An 18,475-nucleotide genomic window follows, 5' to 3' on the forward strand; every position below is an offset into this window, starting at 1 on the left:
ATTCTGACACCAAGCACTTCTTCCCATTGGGGTCCAGCAGAGAGATGGGGAGAAGGCTTCTCCCCACATTGGCATTGAACCTGGTACTCCGTGCCGTCATGAGGAAGCCCCTGAACAAGGAAGCCAGAGAATAAAGAACATGAGAAAACATGTTCCTAAGACTCAGGGAACACCCTGATTCCCTCATGTTTCTGTCTGGAAGGACCTCCAGTAGGAAAGACAGAGGGACAGTGTCTGAATGGCAAGTGTAGGAGAAACACGGGAACACTTGGCCCAGCTCCTACCTTCCTCCTCTTTGGATCCCGCTTGTCCCAAGAACATACAGTCTCTGTTCTTCACGCTGAGGAAGGCCTGCAGCTTGGTCCAGGCTTTTCCAGCTTGGTCCAGGGAGGTAAGTTTAATCCAGGAATGAACAACATCTAGCCAGCTGTGCCTGTTCATGGAAGGTCCATCTTCCAGGTTAGCTTTTGTCAGTGGTAAGGCTGTCATTTGGATCTCCATCCACCTGGCTCCAGGGTCTCTCTGAGTTGGTTCTGAAATGGGATAGGGAACAGAAGTGTTATTTACGGGGCTGGGGGTTCACCCAGCCAGCTCAGACACGACACCACTCTTGGAAGTCTGAGCGGTAACTGGAGAATACTGTGTTTGCAGGGGTGATTCCCACCAGAGCATGCAGAAGTTAAACCAGGTCATAAATGAGGCACCTTCGGTCACGGGGCCTCATGTGTCCCCAAAAGCTGACAAAGCTATGAATGTAACCCAGAGATGGAGGAGAAGAAAAACGCCATTCTGCAGGCTGCTGTCTAGAAGCAGGCACCGTGGTTTGAAGTTTGGGTGATGTCATGCCATTGAACTGACTTTAAATTAACCAATCTCTATAGGGCCCTGTGAGGGTTCTGAAGACCGATGCTAGAGTGAAATGAAGGGGAACTGCACCTTCTCCCTGGAAAATGTCAGTAAATACTCTTCACAAGGGGTGAGACTTGATATTATTACATCCACCCCCCTTCAGCCGGCCCCACAGCAACACATGTTATTGACTAAATGCCATGGATACTCCAGGAGGAAAAATTATTATTTTAAAATGTATACAATGCCTCAGTCCAGAAAGTACCACTGAATCGATGAACTCAACTGGCCCCTAATAGCATGAATCCTGTGTTATAGTTGATACCATCTGAGGAGGAGAGATAGTCAATGATCTAGTTCAAGGTCACAGAGTAAACGATGGACTGCAATTAAAATCCAGACTTTCTGGCAAAAATCTAAATCCTTTCCACTAATCTTCACTGTATTACAACACAGGACCACAGTACCTAAAGAAAAGGAGCCCAGGAAGGAGAGGCAGAGAAACCACCGGAAGTGCAGGTTCTCCCACTAACTTGTCTTCTCACCTTCCTTAGATTCAGCCCCTTCCCCTGGTAAACAGTGAACCGAGCGCACTGGAACAAAAAGTGGTTAAGACCCTGACTTGCAGTGAAGGGCCCGCATGGTTCTTAGCCTTCGCTCACCTCCTGTCTCAGTAATTCAAAGCAATTCTGCTTCGGAAGCCCATGCACAGGATCCAGTCGGGGAAAGGCGGTTGCATTTTCACGTGCCATTTAGAGCCACGGATCGAAAATGTTCACTCCAACCTACAGTAGGAAATTAAGTTGACATCTGAACCAATGCACACATACACGGACTTGAAACAGGTTTCAGAAAACAATTTTTTTAACTTTTTAAAAAGCATTTCCTGTATGCTATCTTCTGTTATTTTCTATCCTCTTTGTTTAGCAAATGTTGGTTGTCACCCACCAATTTGATTTTATGATGCATGAGTGGTATGAGACACACAGATTGGAAAGCTGAAAATTGAGAAGTGCTGGTGGGACAGAGCATGAGAAGGCAGGCTCGCAGGCCAGAAGGCCAGAAGGCAGGCCACAGAGGGCAACTAGGAGAACTGGCGATCACGCCAAGGGAAACTACGTGGCTGGGTGAGTGTAAATCTCTGGCCAAATTCTTCTCATGTCTCCTCCTGCTTTCACATTGTCTTCTGTCTCCCCAAGCACCTTCCCACTCCTGTCATGAAGGTATCTTTCCCAAATGCAATACTTAAAGGGTATTTTTGAACGCCCCAGCTTGGTTTATCACTGGCTTTTGAGCTGGTCAGTCAGCAAGTTGCTTGAGGAGCACCTACTTGTATACGTTGCACAGTACTATACTTGTCATGGAGGACATGTGATATTTTAAGGGGGTGGCGCATGACATGGCCAGGGGGTCACCAGGTTAAAGGCTGATTTAGCTAGTGGTCCTGGAGGGCATCTCCTTGGTGATAGTCTGAGCCTGAGCTGAGCTGGTAGGTGGAGAAAGTAGGCCTATACTTCTGAGCATGGCCCTCTGGTCTTGGGCCTCTGATATGATCACCAAATTGTCTTACTCATGCAGTTACAGAGACAGCCCGACAAAATTGATAGAAGGCATTCATCACACATCCTTAAATTTCCATCCTATTCTCCAACTACACTTCTTAAAGTGTACTAATATTTTTGTGGATCCCTAATTTATATCTTGCTATCACAATATTACTGCATTGTGTTTTCTTTGTAAAAAGCCAACAACTGGGGCACCTGGGAAGCTCAATGGGTTAAGCCTCTGCCTTCGGCTCAGGTCGTGATCTCAGGATTCTGGGACTGAGCCCTGCATCAGGATCTCTGCTCAGCAGGGAGCCTGCTTCCTCTTCTCTCTCTGCCTGCCTCTCTGCCTACTTGTGATCTCTGTCTGTCAAATAAATAAATAAATTTTTTTAAAAAGCCAACAACTGGTTGAAGGGAAACAATTAAAATACACCACAAGTTTTATATCTTTTAGCATTTGTTCAATTTGTAATATACCCAGAACCCTCAAAAAATATTCACAGTCTATGCCTTTCTCAACATTGAGAGGCTCCACCCATAGGGAAACCAGATTTTTGGTGACACAATTTTCTTGGTATCCCTACAAGTGAATTCACTTATAATATACAACATTCCTTTCTCAGAGCGACTGAAATGCTTGTCTCTCCTCCCAGGGGACCCCCTCGGTAACCAGAAAGCCAAATTAACATTTGAGAATTTGTTGCTTGGTGATCCACAATAAAAGCAACATGAAGTGAATATCTTATCATGGAGGGGGCTCTCTGATAACCAGAAAACACCCATTTCCCAAATACATTCTTCCAACTCCACATTGTGGTGGGCAGTCAGGCCAAAGATGTCCTTTCTCTTTTTGCTCCATTCTTGACCACACTGTGTTTGGACTGAACATTCTTTCTTCAGACATTAAACTCTAGTCAAGCAGCTGTTCTAGACCTTGAAGATGTCCATTTTCTTCCCATGTAGAGTTCACTTATTTAGTTTAATTTCCCAAGAGAAACCTCACTTCCAAGCCCCAGCTCCAACCTCCCTGTAGGCACCACATGCTCCCAATGTGACATGGTGCAAAACAAACACCATGCCTGAACTTGACGATTTACCAAGCTAAAGTGGTAGATTTAACCAAGAAATTTGTCCTAAACAGATAAATTGGAGGCAGCATAGTTTGGTGGAGAGAGCCGAGGATTCAAGGATTCAACAGCCTACGCTTTTCTTCCAGCCCTGTCTTGTGATTTTGGCGAAGACACTTAGCCTCCTGTCTTGAAAATAGTGGGCCTGAGGTGGGAGGTGGTTCAACAAACTTCTCATGGCTAGAACTCATTCATTCATTCATCAGATAGGATTAGTGTCTCTTATATGTCAGGGGCTGTGCCTCCACTAAATGGCAAAATGAGAGAAACAGGATTCCTGCCTCCAAGGGACTTCCCATCTATAGCTCCCAGCTCTAAAATTTCACACTTACAAAATACAACAATAATCAGAGAAATTTATTAGCACAGAGGTATGCTGACCAGCTTCATGAGGCCACATGCTACATGGGGAGGGCACCCACCATGGAGTCAAATGGTCCCGGGTTCAATTTTGGTTCCATGTCCTGGGCAAGTTCCTTTATTCCTTTTAGTCTCTGTTTCTTCTTCTATAGAATGGGCATAATAAGACCAACTTTGAAGCATTGGGAGGATTAGAGCTAAAATATACTAAGTACCCCACACATACTGAGCATTCAATGAACCACCTCTCCCAATCTCATTCTTGACTCTCAATATCCATTCTGCATCCAGGCAGCCACACTGATTTTTTGATTGATCTTAAAAATATAAACTGTATCATATCACTTAGAATACTCCATGTGCCCACCCAGGCGTGTGGGTTCCCAGTTCTGCATATGGTGGCCTACAGGCCCCGCCTGATCTGGCCTTTGCCTCCCTCTGCCCCTCATCACTCCCTCCAAGAGACTTTATGCCTCCTCTTTGCTCTCAGATAAGTCAGGTTTACCTCAGGGCCTTTGTTCTTTTCATTTCCTGAAGAATTATTGGTTCCTCATTAATCAGATTTCAGCTCAAAGGCCATCAGGTCAAGGAGCCCTTTTGTGGCCCTACACCCCTAAGTCCAGTCACCTCTATCACATTTCCCATTTTGTTTCTGTAACACCAGCCCTAAATTCCCTTATTTGCTTCCTGAAGTATTTATCTGCCCAGTCTCCCTCAAGAATATAAATTCCCCAGAGGCAGAGTCCTTGTTTTATTCACTGTATCCCCAAAACAGAGGCAATGCCTGGCACATAATAGGTACTCAATAAGCACTTTTTTGAATTTATGATGTTGTTGTCATTAATACCACTATCATTGATGGCTACAATTTATCTGAGAAAACATCCCTCAGATAATGTCTGAATCTTGAGCGGGAGGAGGAAACTAGTTTTAAGCCTGAAACACAAAGCCGGGAAACTCAGGAATCAGTAGGAAGGAGAAGGTGGTCCTGAAGGGGGCCTTTCCATGCAATAAAGAGACTATTGGATTTTAAGCTAAGAGGTTGGAATACTACCTAATTTTACCACAAGCTACCCCAATCCTTAACTCCTTATGCCTTAGTTTCTTCATATGTATAATAAAGAAAGGTTCAGAACTAACTGGACTTAAAAATTCCCCAACCTTGTGCTTTTAGGACAGGGCCACTCGCGTGGAAGCCCAGACAAGTTCGTGCATGAGATGCCACAGAGAAGCAGCTGAGGAGGGAGTGACGGGCGGGTGCCTCCTGATGCGCACCCACTCAGGTCCACTGGGCCGCCAGCCCTTCCCTCGGGGCCTCCTTCCCAGACAGGGCCTGGCACAAGGCAGCCACTCACAAGGTACTGAGTGAATGAATGGAACCACAGAGAGGGGGAACTGACGACTCGGTGACTCAGAAGGAAGGACCACTGAGTCACCAAGCCACTTCCTGTCTTGCTCAGTGTCTTCCAAGCCAAGTCCTAACAGGGTGGGAAGGTGGCAAAGGGTTTAAGCTCCCGCAGGTCTATATGCAACGGTGCCACACGGAGAAGGCCCTCAGGGTCAAGGGTGTGGGGAGCAGGGGAGGAAACAAAAGAGTCACTTAACCTTTCTTTGAGTTCTGACCAGCACACCCTAACATACAGCTGAAAGGTCATACAGCCCAACTGCTTTTTCAGAGCCATCAAGTTAGTTTCTAGAATGTCAGCTCTAAAAGGAGCCGTATCAGCTATCTGGTCTTGTGTAACAAAGCACCACTTAGTTGATGAAAGCAACAGCCATTTTACTTGCTCCGCAGTTGTGTGGGTCGGTGGTTTGGGCAGGACTCGGCCGAGCAGTTCCCCTGTGCTCTCGCCTGAGATGATCGCTCTTGGGACTGTGTTCATCCGGCAACTTAACTGGGGTTGGACAGCCTAACTCCATGCCTGCTGGTTGTGCCGCCGGGCTCTCAATGCTGCACCCCAACCACACAACCACAGTGTCCCTTGTGCTCCCTTCTGTTATTCAGAGCAAGTCACAGCGTGAGCCCAGCATCAAGGGGAGGAGAGGAGACAGACGCTACCTCCTGATAGGAGGAGCGAACTTACATCTTTCCAAGGGGAACAAACGTAGGAGTGGAAGAAACTGAAAGAAACTGTGGCCGTGTCTGCCAACAATGTACCGCAGAAGCCTCAAGGCTCACATGGGGCTCTCATCACACACACACAGGTGCAGTGACTTGGTCAAGTTCAGAGAGTTAGTGTCACGTGCGGGATGGGGACCTGCGTCTCTGTCCAGTGTTCCATGCCTCCAAGAACCTCTTCCACTGGAAGAACAAATATTGTGAAAATGTCTACGCTACCTAGAGCAATCTACACATTAACACAATCCCTACCAAAATACCACCAATTTTTTTCAAAGAAATGGAACAAATAATCCTAAAATTTATACGGAACCAGAAAAGACTCCTAATTGCCAGAGGACTGTTGAGAAAGAAAAGCAAAGCTGGTAGCATCACAGTTTCAGGCTTCAAGCTCTAGTACAAAGTTATCATCAACAAGACAGTGTGGTACTGGCATAAAAACAGACACAGATCAATGGCACAGAAATGGACTCAATGGTCAACTAATGGACAGAGCAGGAAAAAATGTCCAGTGGAAAAAAGACAGTCTCTTCAACAAATGCTGCTGGGAAAGTTGGACAGCCCTATGCAGAAGAATGAAACTGGACCATTTCCTAACACCATGCACAAAAATAGACTCAAAATGGCTGAAAGACCTAAATGTGAAATAGGAATGCATCAAAATCCTTGATGAGAACACAGGCAGCAACCTCTTCCCCCTCAGCGGCAGCAACTTCTTCCTAGAAACACAGCCAAAGGCAAGGGAAGCAAGGGCAAAAATGAACTATTGGTACTGCATCAAGATCAAAAGCTTTTGTACAACAAAGGAAACAGCCAACAAAACCAAGACAACTGAAAGAATGGGAGAAGATATTTGCAAATGACATATCAGATAAAGGGCTAGTATCCAAAATATATAAAGAACTTATTAAATTCAACACCCAAAGAACAAATAATCCAATCAAGAAATGGGGAGAAGACTTGAACAGACATTTCTTCAAAGAAGACATCCAAATGGCCAACAGACACATGAAAAAGTGCTTGGTATCACTCGGCATCAGGGAAATGCAAGTCAAAACCACAGTGAGATACCACCTCACACCAGTCAGAATGGCTAAAATTAACAAGTTAGGAAACAACAGGTGTTGGCGAAGATGGGGAGAAACGGAAACCCTCCTACACTATTGGCGGGAATGCAAGCTGGTGCAGCCACTCTGGAAAACAGCATGGAGGTTTCTCAAAAAGTTGAAAACAGAGCTACCCTATGACCCAGCAATCAAACTACTGTGTTTACCCCAAAGATACAAATGTAGTGATCCAAAGGGGCACGTGCACCTGAATGTTTATAGCAGCAATGTCACAACAGCCAAACCATGGACAAAGCCTAGAGGTCCATCAACAGATGAGGATAAAGAAGAAGTGGTATATATATATACAAGGGAATACTATGCAGCCATCAGGAAAAAATAAAATTCTGCCATTTGCAACAAGTAGGATAGAACTGGAGGATATTATGCTAAGTGAAATAAGTCAATCAGAGAGGGACAATTATCATATGATCTCACTGATTTGAGGAATTTTAGAAACAAGACAGAGGATCATAGGGGAAGGGAGGAAAAAATGAAACAAGACAAAACCAGATAGGGAGACAAATCTTAAGAGACTCTTGGTCTCACTAAACAAACTGAGGCTTGCTGGAGGGAAGGAGAGCCGGAGGGATGGGGTGGCGGGTGATCCACACTGGGGAGGGTATGTGCTACGGTGAGTGCTATGAACTGTGTTAAGACTGATGAATCACAGACCTGTACCCCTGAAACAAATAATATATTATATGTTAATTAAAAAAATAACCTCTTCCATCTGCAGCCTAACCTTCTTTATCCACACTTGCTCACAGGGCCAGTCTTCAGAAGCACCCCACTTCTCAGCCTTCCTGCTTCAGATTTGCAGACCAGTCCCCGTGGCAGATGCAGAAACAGTCCTTTTCCGAGGCTCCAGCTGCATTCATGCCATGCATCTCCTTTACAGAAAAGGAGATCCCAGTCCATCATCTGGTCCTTTGGGAGCCTGTCGGGCCCCCAAGCCACAGGTAGATTTGACAGCAAAAGCTCATTTCATTGGGCTCTGTTACAGTCATTTAATGAAATAGCACTTTGTAGTTACAGTTTTTAAACCAGTATGTCTCTAGAATATCTTGGAAAGGTGGCAAACCAATCTGTTAGACGCAATGGGACTATCAAGACTTGGTTCCCCAGAACAGCTTCTGAAAAGGAAGGCTGAGGGAATGATCACCATCATCCAATATTTATTGAGTTTTAACTACATCCAGGCACCGGCTTGCCACTGACACGTAGGAGCTCATCAATTCTCATAACCATCACGTGACATAGGTATCACTGCTACCCCGTTCATAAAACTGTTCTCTTAAATGTCACCTTTGCGTCCAATCACCAAAGCCAAGGTCTTATTTACAGCCTTTCACCTTTTCAACTCTGCATAATTTGAAAGTACGCACTCAGTCATTTATCCACCTGTTCATTCTGTTGGGTGAGGAGACCAGGTCTAGGTGTAGAACATAATTGCAGTAAACAAGTCAAAAACACCCCTTGCCCTCGGAGACCTCCTTGTCCGGGGAGATGGATAGGCACTGAATTAAGCAGCTGCCTGCAGGGTGGGTGTGGTAAAGAGGGAGGTGGGGGGCATAGTCAGGTGGGAGAAGGGAGGAGAGGGGAGGCGGTGGGGGGTGTGGGAGGGTTGTGCCTGGGTGGCTCCCTCCGTTAAGCGTCTGACTCTTTGTTTTTGGCTCAGGTCCTGATCTCAGGGTCCCAAGGCTGAGCCCTCTGAAAGGTGCGTCTCGCTCCCTTCGTTTCTGGAAGTCGAAACTCTCCAGATTCTAGTTCTTATTTTTCTAACCACTCTGTCGCTGGTTCCTTTTCTAACACAAGCCCTTTAAACCCTGGCATTCTCTGCGGGTTTGTCCTCTTAGCTCTTTCTCTCCTCTCTGTCCACTGGTGAACTCCCCAGTCCTGCTTCAGCCATCCCCCTTGTTCCACCAGGCTTTGGATCTTGCCTTCTTCCCTTCTGGTTCCATATGCTTCCCCGGGAGCGCTCCTGTGCTCTGTGGCTTCAGCATCTGCGGTGGGTTCCCAAACCTGATCTCCAGTCACATCACATTCCCAGCTCCCCGCAGGATGTTGTGATCCACACATCCAGAATCTGGCCTCGACCATTCACACCCCCTTGTTGATGTTTTTCTTTCTGCCTCCATCAACCATTGCATTTCCAGCCGACTATCAACGCTGTTCACCTTCGGAGCACAGGAAGAGCCGGCTCCTCCGGAAAGCCTTGGAAAGTCTTTTTCCGCCGCACCTTCAGGTGGAGCCGGTCACTTCGTCCCTCTGACCTTGGCAATTCTCTTTTCCCGCCGCGCCCTCCTCCTCCCCCACCTACGGTCTTTTAGAACAATCAGCTTTGTCTGGGTCGGCCTGGGCTACACGGTCTGCTCCCTAAAGGCAGGGACCAGGTCTTGTTCATCAATAGCTGTCCTGGGGGTTGCACAGCAGAAACATCCCCAGATATCATTCACTGAGCTACCGAATTCAGTTTGGATCTGGGAAACTTTTTCCATTCCGCGGTTGAAAGCTGTGCTTTTGAATGAGACCACAGTGAGTCTTTTAGCATTTCTGCTGGAGTTAGCTGAGTGGGCCCATCTTAGTCACAAGACTGTAGGCAAACCATCTCTTTGCAGACAGCCTCTCTCCACACACACATTTTAGTTGTCTTTTATCCACGAATACCCTCCACGACCAAAAGTTAATGAAAATGTTTGTGGTCCAGAGTCATTTCACTACCTGGGTCCATCCTTGATCAAAGGATCATTCATTACTGTTTTAATGAGTACTAACAAAGGTCCTTCTCTGTGCCAGGCAGGATTCAAGGCAAAACCCTGCCCTCAAGAAATTTAAATTTGAATGAAGGATAGGGACGATAATTGCACAAATACATAAACAGGGAAATGTCAGACTGATAGGTGCTACAAAAGGAATAAAACAGGTGATGAGACAGACAGTCAGAAGGAGGGGTGCCATTTTAGCAGGCCCGATAGAAGAAACAGGCACAAAGTTCCAGAAGGAATCCTAGGAGGGGAACAGGAAGGGTAACAAACCCGATGCAGGGACAACAAGGGGCATGTCTGAGAAATGGAAGGGAACCCAGAGAGCATCGGGTGGAATGAACACGTGCAGCAAGATGGCAGTGGCGGGGGGCGCAGGGGCCAGGCACGTGGAATCCCACAGGCAGGCAGGGGCTTTTGATTTTATTAAAAGCAAAATAAGGGGGATGCCTGGGTGGCTCAGTTGGTTGGACGACTGCCTTCCGCTCAGGTCATGATCCCGGAGTCCCGGGATCGAGTCCCACATCAGGCTCCCAGCTCCATGGGGAGTCGGCTTCGCTCTCTGACCTTCTCCTCGCTCATACTCTCTCTCACTGTCTCTCTCTCAAATAAATAAATAAAATCTTTAAAAAAAAAAAAAAAAGCAAAATAAGGAGTTATTACACACAGGAGAGACCAAATCTGATTTACATTGCAACAACAGCTATCTAGAAAGAACGCACGGAGGGTGGAGGACGAACCAAAAGACCAGTTCCAGAATTGCTGCAACCGTCCGGGCAAGTTCACTGGGGGCGGAGAGCAGGTGCAGGCTTCCGGAAAGGGAGAGAAAGGCTCCCAGAGGCGCCTGGCTCCATTCTGTCAGTTCTCACTACCATTGGAACCCCCAAGCAGCCAGGAGGGGGCTCAGCGAGGGCCCGGCATGCCCAGGAGAAACCCATGTGCTGTGGGCGAGAAATACCCAGAGTTGGCCAACGGCCCACATCCTCTTGTCTCTCACTGTCTCCTCGGCCCCTTGCCTTCTGGCTCAGCCCCGCAAGAAGGAAAGCTCTGCTTGGGTGCCAGCCCTTCAGAGGTGTGGAGAGACTGGCAGGGCACGGAATGCCTGAAAGCTGAGACGAACGCAGGATCCAGCAGGTGTGGGTGACAGCCGTGGTCTCGGCCCCTACCTGCTGCCTTACCCGCAGACCCCCACGTCATTGACCTAGGCCTGCTTGTGCCTACCTTGATTTATTCTCAGACTCTGTAAGCACTTCGCTCTTGCCCTGATGAGTCACAAGGGTTACTATTGTTTTTTCCCCCACCAAACAGAGATGGGTTTCACATACCTTAAACTGAGTTGAAGTGAATTCGCCAAGCTGTTGAGAGGAGCAAGGTACCCAGAGGCCATGGGCCCTGCCTACTTCTTCCCCTGCTGCCATGACCCAGGCGTCCCTAAGGGTCGCCTGCAAGTCTGGGGTAGATACCCCGATGAGATGCATTCAAAGCATTAGAGACTTTTTCTTCATAGGATTCACCATAATGATAATGACATATTCTCCCAGGGCAGAAACATATACACCATGGCTCAGGGTTTGTTAGTTGTTTTTTTTTTTTTTTTAATGATTTGCTAAATTATTTTATTTCTGTAAGAGGTCTTATTTGCTCCCACTCCTGGCGATGGTGAGGGGTGGGGGTAGGGGGAGGGGACCGTCAATGTGCCAGTGAAAAGTGAAAGCCTCTTCCAGGTTAAAACAACCTGTTTCCCCCAAACAGTCAATTAATTCAAGGCTGAAGGTTGCTGGCCTTGGGTACTATCAGGACACGTTGGGCCACCACTGCCTGCCTGTCTGCAACGTGGGGGTCAGCTCCAGCCTCCAGCCCTTGATGGCAAGGCTGCCTCTCGGGCTCGCTGGGGCAGGCTTACAAGCTGGCCTTCTCAGCTGCCTTGGGAGGATGTATTGAGGAACTTCCATCTCCCCTACACATCACCCACAGGCCAAGAGGAAGTGGGGAGCCGTCTCAGGCTCCACTCCGTGGAAACACGCCCACCACCATTTTGACTCCACTGTGGCTGCCCCGTGGTTTATGGGGTGCCCAGAGAGAGAATTTCCTCTAATACCCAGGCGGAAGGCAGAGCCCACTCTCCTGTGATCTGCCGCCCCCTCAGCCACGAGGACGGTTCTGCAGCTGTCCCCCCCCTGCGCTGACATTTGCTTAGGAGGTAGGGACCCGAGTCTTTCTCTTCCTCCACTCTCCTGCTAATAGAGCAGGGTTTTCTCTTTCCTTCCAGTCTCGCCCCCCACCCCGTGACCCCTGATGCAATCTTTGTTGATTATGCCCAGTTTGTGCCACGTGAAGCCGGTGATCCAGGGTTGCCTCTCCCTATGGAAAAGCAAGCTTTGGAAACGGACCACCTTCCCCTGGCTGCCACGCCCCTTACACTTTTCCTTTCTCCCACAAAGTTTGCCTGTTACGATTACTTTTTTGAGGATTTAAAAACCAAGTCTGACTCCCACAGCTGAGCAGTGGCCTCTTTCTCCTAACTCGCATCCACACTCACCGAACCCATCCATTCATGGCCAAGGACCACTAATTTTCAGGAAACAGAAAGCACCTCAACTTAATGTCATTAAAAAATAACTTTTTTGGGGTGCCTGAGTGGCTCAGTCGTTAAGCGCCTGCCTTCAGGTGGTGGCCCCAGTGTCCTGGGATCGGGCCCTGCCTGGGGTCCCCTGCTTGGCTGGAGGCTGGCTTTCCCTCTCTCACACCCCCTGCTTGTGTTCCTGCTCTCACTGTCTCTCTGTCAAATAAATAATCTTAAAAAATTTTCTTTAAATAAAAAATAACTTTTTTTTGTTTTTAAAGACTTTATTTATTTGTCAGAGAGAGAGAGCACAAGCAGGCAGGTGTGGCCGGCAGAGGGAGAAGCAGGCTCCCTGATGAGCAGGGAGCTTGACATGAGACCGGATCCCAGGACCCTGGGATCCTGACCTGGGTGGAAGGCAGATGCTTTGCCCACTGAGCCATCCACAGTGTCCCAAAGAAGATCTTCTTATAGTAATGTGTATGAGTCTTTGCTAAAGGTCTATCTCTACAATCTCTTGCTCAGTGCTGTTCTCTTTGTGACTAACACATATGCGTGCAAGTAACATAGATTTGGTTGCGTGATTGAAGTCCATTGCTATAACTTTATAGTAATGATAAAATATCAAGATTGTCAGGGACCATCGAGATCATTTAGTCCAATTCTTTTATTTTAGGAGAAGAAACCTAAGGTCAGAGTGATTAAACATACTGTTCGAAGTCACACACACAATGACCCGTGTGGATCTGGAACCTCTCATTTTTCTACCCTCAAGTTCTTACTGTTTCCCAATTCAGCCAACTGCCTTCTCATGCATTTTGCTTGCCTGCATCTCCAAACCCAAACTAGGTGGTTTCCTAGAGAACTAGTTGCCTTGGTAGACTGGTTTATGGAGACAGAACTTTCTCCTTCTCCTTGTCTTCATCCAGCCTATATAGATAGGTCATTTTCAGAATGGAAATTGATACATTTTCTTTGTAATAAAAAAAGAAAAACTATATGGGACGCCTGGGTGGCTCAGTTGGTTAAGCAGCTGCCTTCGGCTCAGGTCATGATCCCAGCGTCCTGGGATCGAGTCCCACATCGGGCTTCTTGCTCAGCAGGGAGCCTGCTTCTCCCTCTGCCTCTGCCTACTGTTCTGTCTGCCTGTGCTTGCTCTCTCCCCCTCTCTCTCTCTGATAAATAAATAAAATCTTTATAAAAAAAAAAAAGAAAAAGAAAAACTATAAAGCAATCTTTACCTGTGTTTCTAGCATTTAACACAGTGTTGGTAAGCATTGAATTGTATGGAGTATTTGTGAAGAAAATAAGTCAGGTATAACTGTACTACCCAAAAATAATTATTCAGTATATGTGCTTTCTATTTGTACATGTATAATAAAAACAGGATTAGATACTTATTTTTCTCTTACCAGATTCCTTAAGCAAACCAGCAAAACAGATTCAAGTAATGGCCCATTCAAGGAAGTGACGTGGGGAGACGATACTCTTATTTCAGTGATGTTACTGTTGCTAATACACGTATGGAATGGTCTTCCAAGATTGTTGCTACTTATTTTACTTTCAGTATGAACAAATATTCATCCTTTGATGGATTTTATTTGTAACAGGAATATCATTGGAATAATGGTGAAAAAGGTGGGTGTTACCGTTTGGATAAAAAGCAAGATGTGAATATAAAACAATGAGATTGAAATTTGCCATATACCTGCTTATAAACTGCTTTGAAGATGAGCCCCCACATGGCGTCCCAAAATGTGTCTTTCAGGGGCATCACAGGAAACAGTCCCCATCCTCCAAGGGGACCACTTAGAACGTGACGGTTTGCATCTGAATGTAAAAATTCCAGGAGGTGGCTGTTAAAAAGACAATCAGATTGGTTTACAGTAATATTTGTGTACAGTTATCAGACTCTTACAGAAAACTGTGGCTGTTGGGAATTTAGCTTAATAAGATTGTTTGGTTTTGTTTTAAGTAAACCTTTTCAGGTCTTCCATGATCTGGGCTTGAGGCAATCAAAGAGTTTCTCCCCAGCTGCAGCAAGCTTTCTCCCAGTAGCTCCTTTGAATTTGTTCATTATTGCTTTGCTTCTCTTCTCAATGTCCATCTTTAATTTTCTGGTACCCAGTAACAATTCACAAGAGAAGTGAGACTCTCTTGTACTTCTGCACTTCCTAGGGTACATATTATCAGCAAAAATGCAACCTGGCTTCACTTGATGGGGCACAGATGTCTCTGGGGGCCAGGCTGGTCACGTACACTGAGTGAAGAGGGGGTCCACGAACACTGCCAGCCCAATGACAGAAGGTGAATGACAGGCAGCCCCAGTGTTGGGAGGTGGGGATGGGGGAAGTTAAAGGACACATCCCCATGCAAGGGAAGCTAACTTTTACCCCAGGGGAGTAACTCAAGGTTATTAGAACTTCTGAGCTTTCCTTCTGACAAGCTGGAAACCTGGGGTTTTATCTTCTCTTGATTTTTAAATGTTAACCAGTAACTCAAGCATACCAGAAGGCAGAGATGGTCGAGAACCTGTATTGTGGAGCCAGACTGCTTGGGTTCAAATTCCACCTCTGCCACTGATTAACTGTGCCACTTGCAGCAAGTTACTCAACCTCTCTGAGCCTTAGTTTCCTCATCTGTAAAATGGTACAGGCATATAGTACCAACTTGAAGGTCTGATGTGAAGATAAAGTGAGTGGACACATGTAAAATATATAAACTCCTGGTCTATAGTTAGTGCTTCTGAAATGTCAGCTTTTGTTCTTTAAACTGAGAAGTCATTGTGTAGGCTAAATAAAACACATCTGCAGGAGGAATTCAGCTCATAGATATCCAGTTTGGGCATTATGCTCTAGAAACAGGAAAGAAAGCTTTTGGTAGCCTAAGACAGCTCTGTATAAAATTATCCTCACTACCTCAGCATACTTCAAAGCACATCAGGAGTTTAAAATAGGCTGTAAAAGTCAGTCTGACCCTTAGTAACTCTCCAATTTTCTGATGAGCACAACAGTCACTCAGCTGATCCACAGTGGGGGGGGGGGGCTGTGGGGCAGGAGGGGGGCTTTGGTGAGTAGCTTTCCATTTCACCTGGGCAGGGCTTTAGAAGTACGGTAGGCTGAGTGGTTAACATATGTCAACATACTGAATGAAATACCACCATACCGATCCACAAACAGATGCTTTCCTCACCGACTCCCTCCAGGACTGGGCTAGCCCAGCGACCCCAGCCTCTCCCCCAGTGACCCCTGGCTCTCAGACCCTGCTCCATGACATCTGTCCTGATCGGCTAGTGTCCGCTCCACACCAATTGTTAAATATCTTGTTTATCACCTCTGCACTTAGGTACTGGGAACCACATAAGCTACAGATTCAACCATTAAAAGGTCTGTCTTCCTAAAACCTGTTATTTAACCTCTTTGAGCCTTAGTCTTCTTATCTCTAAGATAGGGATAATATTAGTCACTATCTCTTGTTATGATAAATGAGAGAATCCATGGAAAGCATTTAGCAGTGCCTGAAACATGCCAGCCCTGTCTCCATAAATGCTGTCATTGGTATTAATTTAGGTACTATTCCTCCAGCTGAAAGTCATGCCTTGAATCCCCCATACCCTCAGGAAGGTTTAGTGTCATTCAGATGGGTATATAATATATATAGGTATATAATATATATAACCATAGATATAGGTATATAGATATATAACCATATCTATAACTATATATAAAAATTCTATTTTATTTATTATTGTAAATTACAGAAGCATAGAAACATATTATAATTTGGACAATAAAGAAAATGGGGGGGGGGTCTGACATCTCACCAATCTAGAACACCAGCTTCTATATAGCACATTTAAAAAGGATTATGTAAGAAGAAATTTGCACGTGAATCAAGTACAATTTGACACCTTTCTGTCATCTGGGCAGACTAACAGCCCCCTGAGGGCAGGATCATGCTTATCTTGGTTACTGCTATATCTCCAGCACTTGCAGAGTACATGGCTATGACTGGCACTCAATAATTATTTATTCAACGAATGCACAAATGCTGAAGGAAGGAAGGAAGGAAGGAAGGAAGGAAGGAAGGAAGGAAGAAGAAAGCAGGCACAGAACATTAGAGTCCAGGGGAGACCCAGGTGTGGTGTTTGCTAATCAGGAGTTGGCTGGCAGATATCATGGATCAGAATTCAATTTCTGGGAAGGTAGAGTGAGGAAGAAGAAGGCAGTCAAGGTCCAGGAGTGTACACAGGGATAGAACAATACAGAATCTCAATGTCCAATGAGAACAATGTCCTCAGCATTGAGAACAATGTCCTCAGCATTGAGATGGAAACTTGGAACTGAGTGGTCCTGTTAAGCTGGGTTTTTTAAGAGACCCTCCCCAACCCCCACCCCCTGCTCAGGCATCTGTTGGTCTTGGAGTTGGTGGGCCTGATTCCTCAGGCAGTTACACCCCTACTGGGCCAGGTGGGAAACAGAGCACCGACAGATAGCTGGCCAGCCCCTCCCTGGGTTCATCATCCTTAACGCAATTCCCGTTTGTCCTAGCTCCATCGCACACTGGCCTTTGATCAGAAGGGCCTTTCCACCCTCCTGCTGCTTCCCTTCAGTGGGAACTAAGGCTCCTTCAGTGAAGCCTATGAGGCCTTTAGGCTCAGGTCAGCTTGAGACTACGAGATTCTTACAATGTGTTTCACTGGGAGCTGATCCCAATTTAGAGCAACCGGCCTTGCGCTGTCGGTTGCTAGAGACGAGGAACTATGTTTAGTATATCACCTTATTCAGGCCTGTTCTGTGGCTGACGTGCACACCTGTGGTGGTTAATAAAACACTGAAATACACTTGGCAGCTGGAGGGTTGACACCAGGCACAGAGATGGAGGACCTCCCACAGAATGTCCAGCGAGTTCTTCAAGAACCAGCGCCTTGCTAGGCAATGTACTGAAAACGACCGCTGATTGCCCTTAAAATATAACCCAATCCTTGGCACCATATTATATAAGTGAATGACTACACACATAAATGAACGAATATATGAACGAACCAACAAAAAGCAGGCAACAGTTGTTCCATAAATTTGTGTTGCATGAATGAGTTCTCTCCCCACTGCTTTCTGAAAATACAGGTATCCCTTACATGCAGCAGAACATCCTGAATACATCTTAATCAGCGTTTCCAGCTCATTTCAGAAGTCAAGGTCACCCTCTCACTTGTAACTGGGTTTTCATATAACATGCTTCAATCACCCGTCTGGGGCAACTGTCGAAAAAGCTCGCTATTGTGAGGAACACATTCAGAGCACAAGCGGTATTTTGCTTTCCATACTTAAGTGAAGAATTGGTCCCTGGATGAACATAATGGAAGCCATTTGTTCTGGAAAAAGCAATTCAGAAAAAGATATCACCTAAAAAGCTAGAGCAGTCCACTCAGAGCTCTCTCCTCTCCTGGACTGTGAAAGATTCTTGGGCTTAAGCGCTATTTTTCGAGGGGTGAGGAGTGTTTTAATTTCCCATAATGGCCTCCTTGAGGAAGTTGGTCTATTCACTGTAACTATTCGCTCCCGCAGGGTGTGACTGGCCCCGTCTGAAAAGTAACGGATGCTCCTTTCAGGGCCTGGAGGCCTCCAGCGAAACCAGTTTAGCAGTGGTTTCCACAGTTCCTAGCCAGAGCTAAAGGCATTTCAATCAGTGGGAAAAGTGGAAGGCAGCTCCTTGCGTTTCAGGGGTTGTCCTTGAGAAGACTCTGTCCAGTCTCTCCTCAGAGATCAGGTCACTTTTTCTCTATCATTCACCCATCTCTGCATCTTGAGGCCATGGGAGCCATTTTGGTTTCCTATATAAGGACCAGGAAAAGGGGAGGGGGGGATTCCTCCAAAGCCACTCTCTTATTTCACTTTGGCTTTTTTCTTTCAGATATAACCATGGAATTACTTCTCCCTGTCAGAACTGTGGTTTTCACAACTCAGTCCTAAAACCAGAGTTGTGTGGCGTCAGGGTGGGCAGCAGACATTCTCCTCCTGACTTCTGAGCCCTGGGGGA

At 46.3% G+C, this 18,475-nt stretch overlaps 1 long non-coding RNA gene across 1 annotated transcript; it reads right to left on the bottom strand.

The window, feature by feature from the left end:
- Window positions 1–405: 405 nt before the first annotated feature.
- Window positions 406–14,277, bottom strand: LOC309868702. Its single transcript, XR_014313798.1, has 3 exons — window positions 14,145–14,277; window positions 1,512–1,634; window positions 406–533 (listed from the first exon to the last, which is right to left on the bottom strand). It is a non-coding gene; the product is annotated as an uncharacterized lncRNA (long non-coding RNA).
- Between the last annotated feature and the right edge of the window lie 4,198 nt (window positions 14,278–18,475).

The sequence above is a fragment of the Mustela nivalis genome (assembly GCF_964662115.1).
Source record: "Mustela nivalis genome assembly, chromosome: 7".
In the NCBI taxonomy this organism is placed as follows: Eukaryota; Metazoa; Chordata; class Mammalia; order Carnivora; family Mustelidae; genus Mustela; species Mustela nivalis.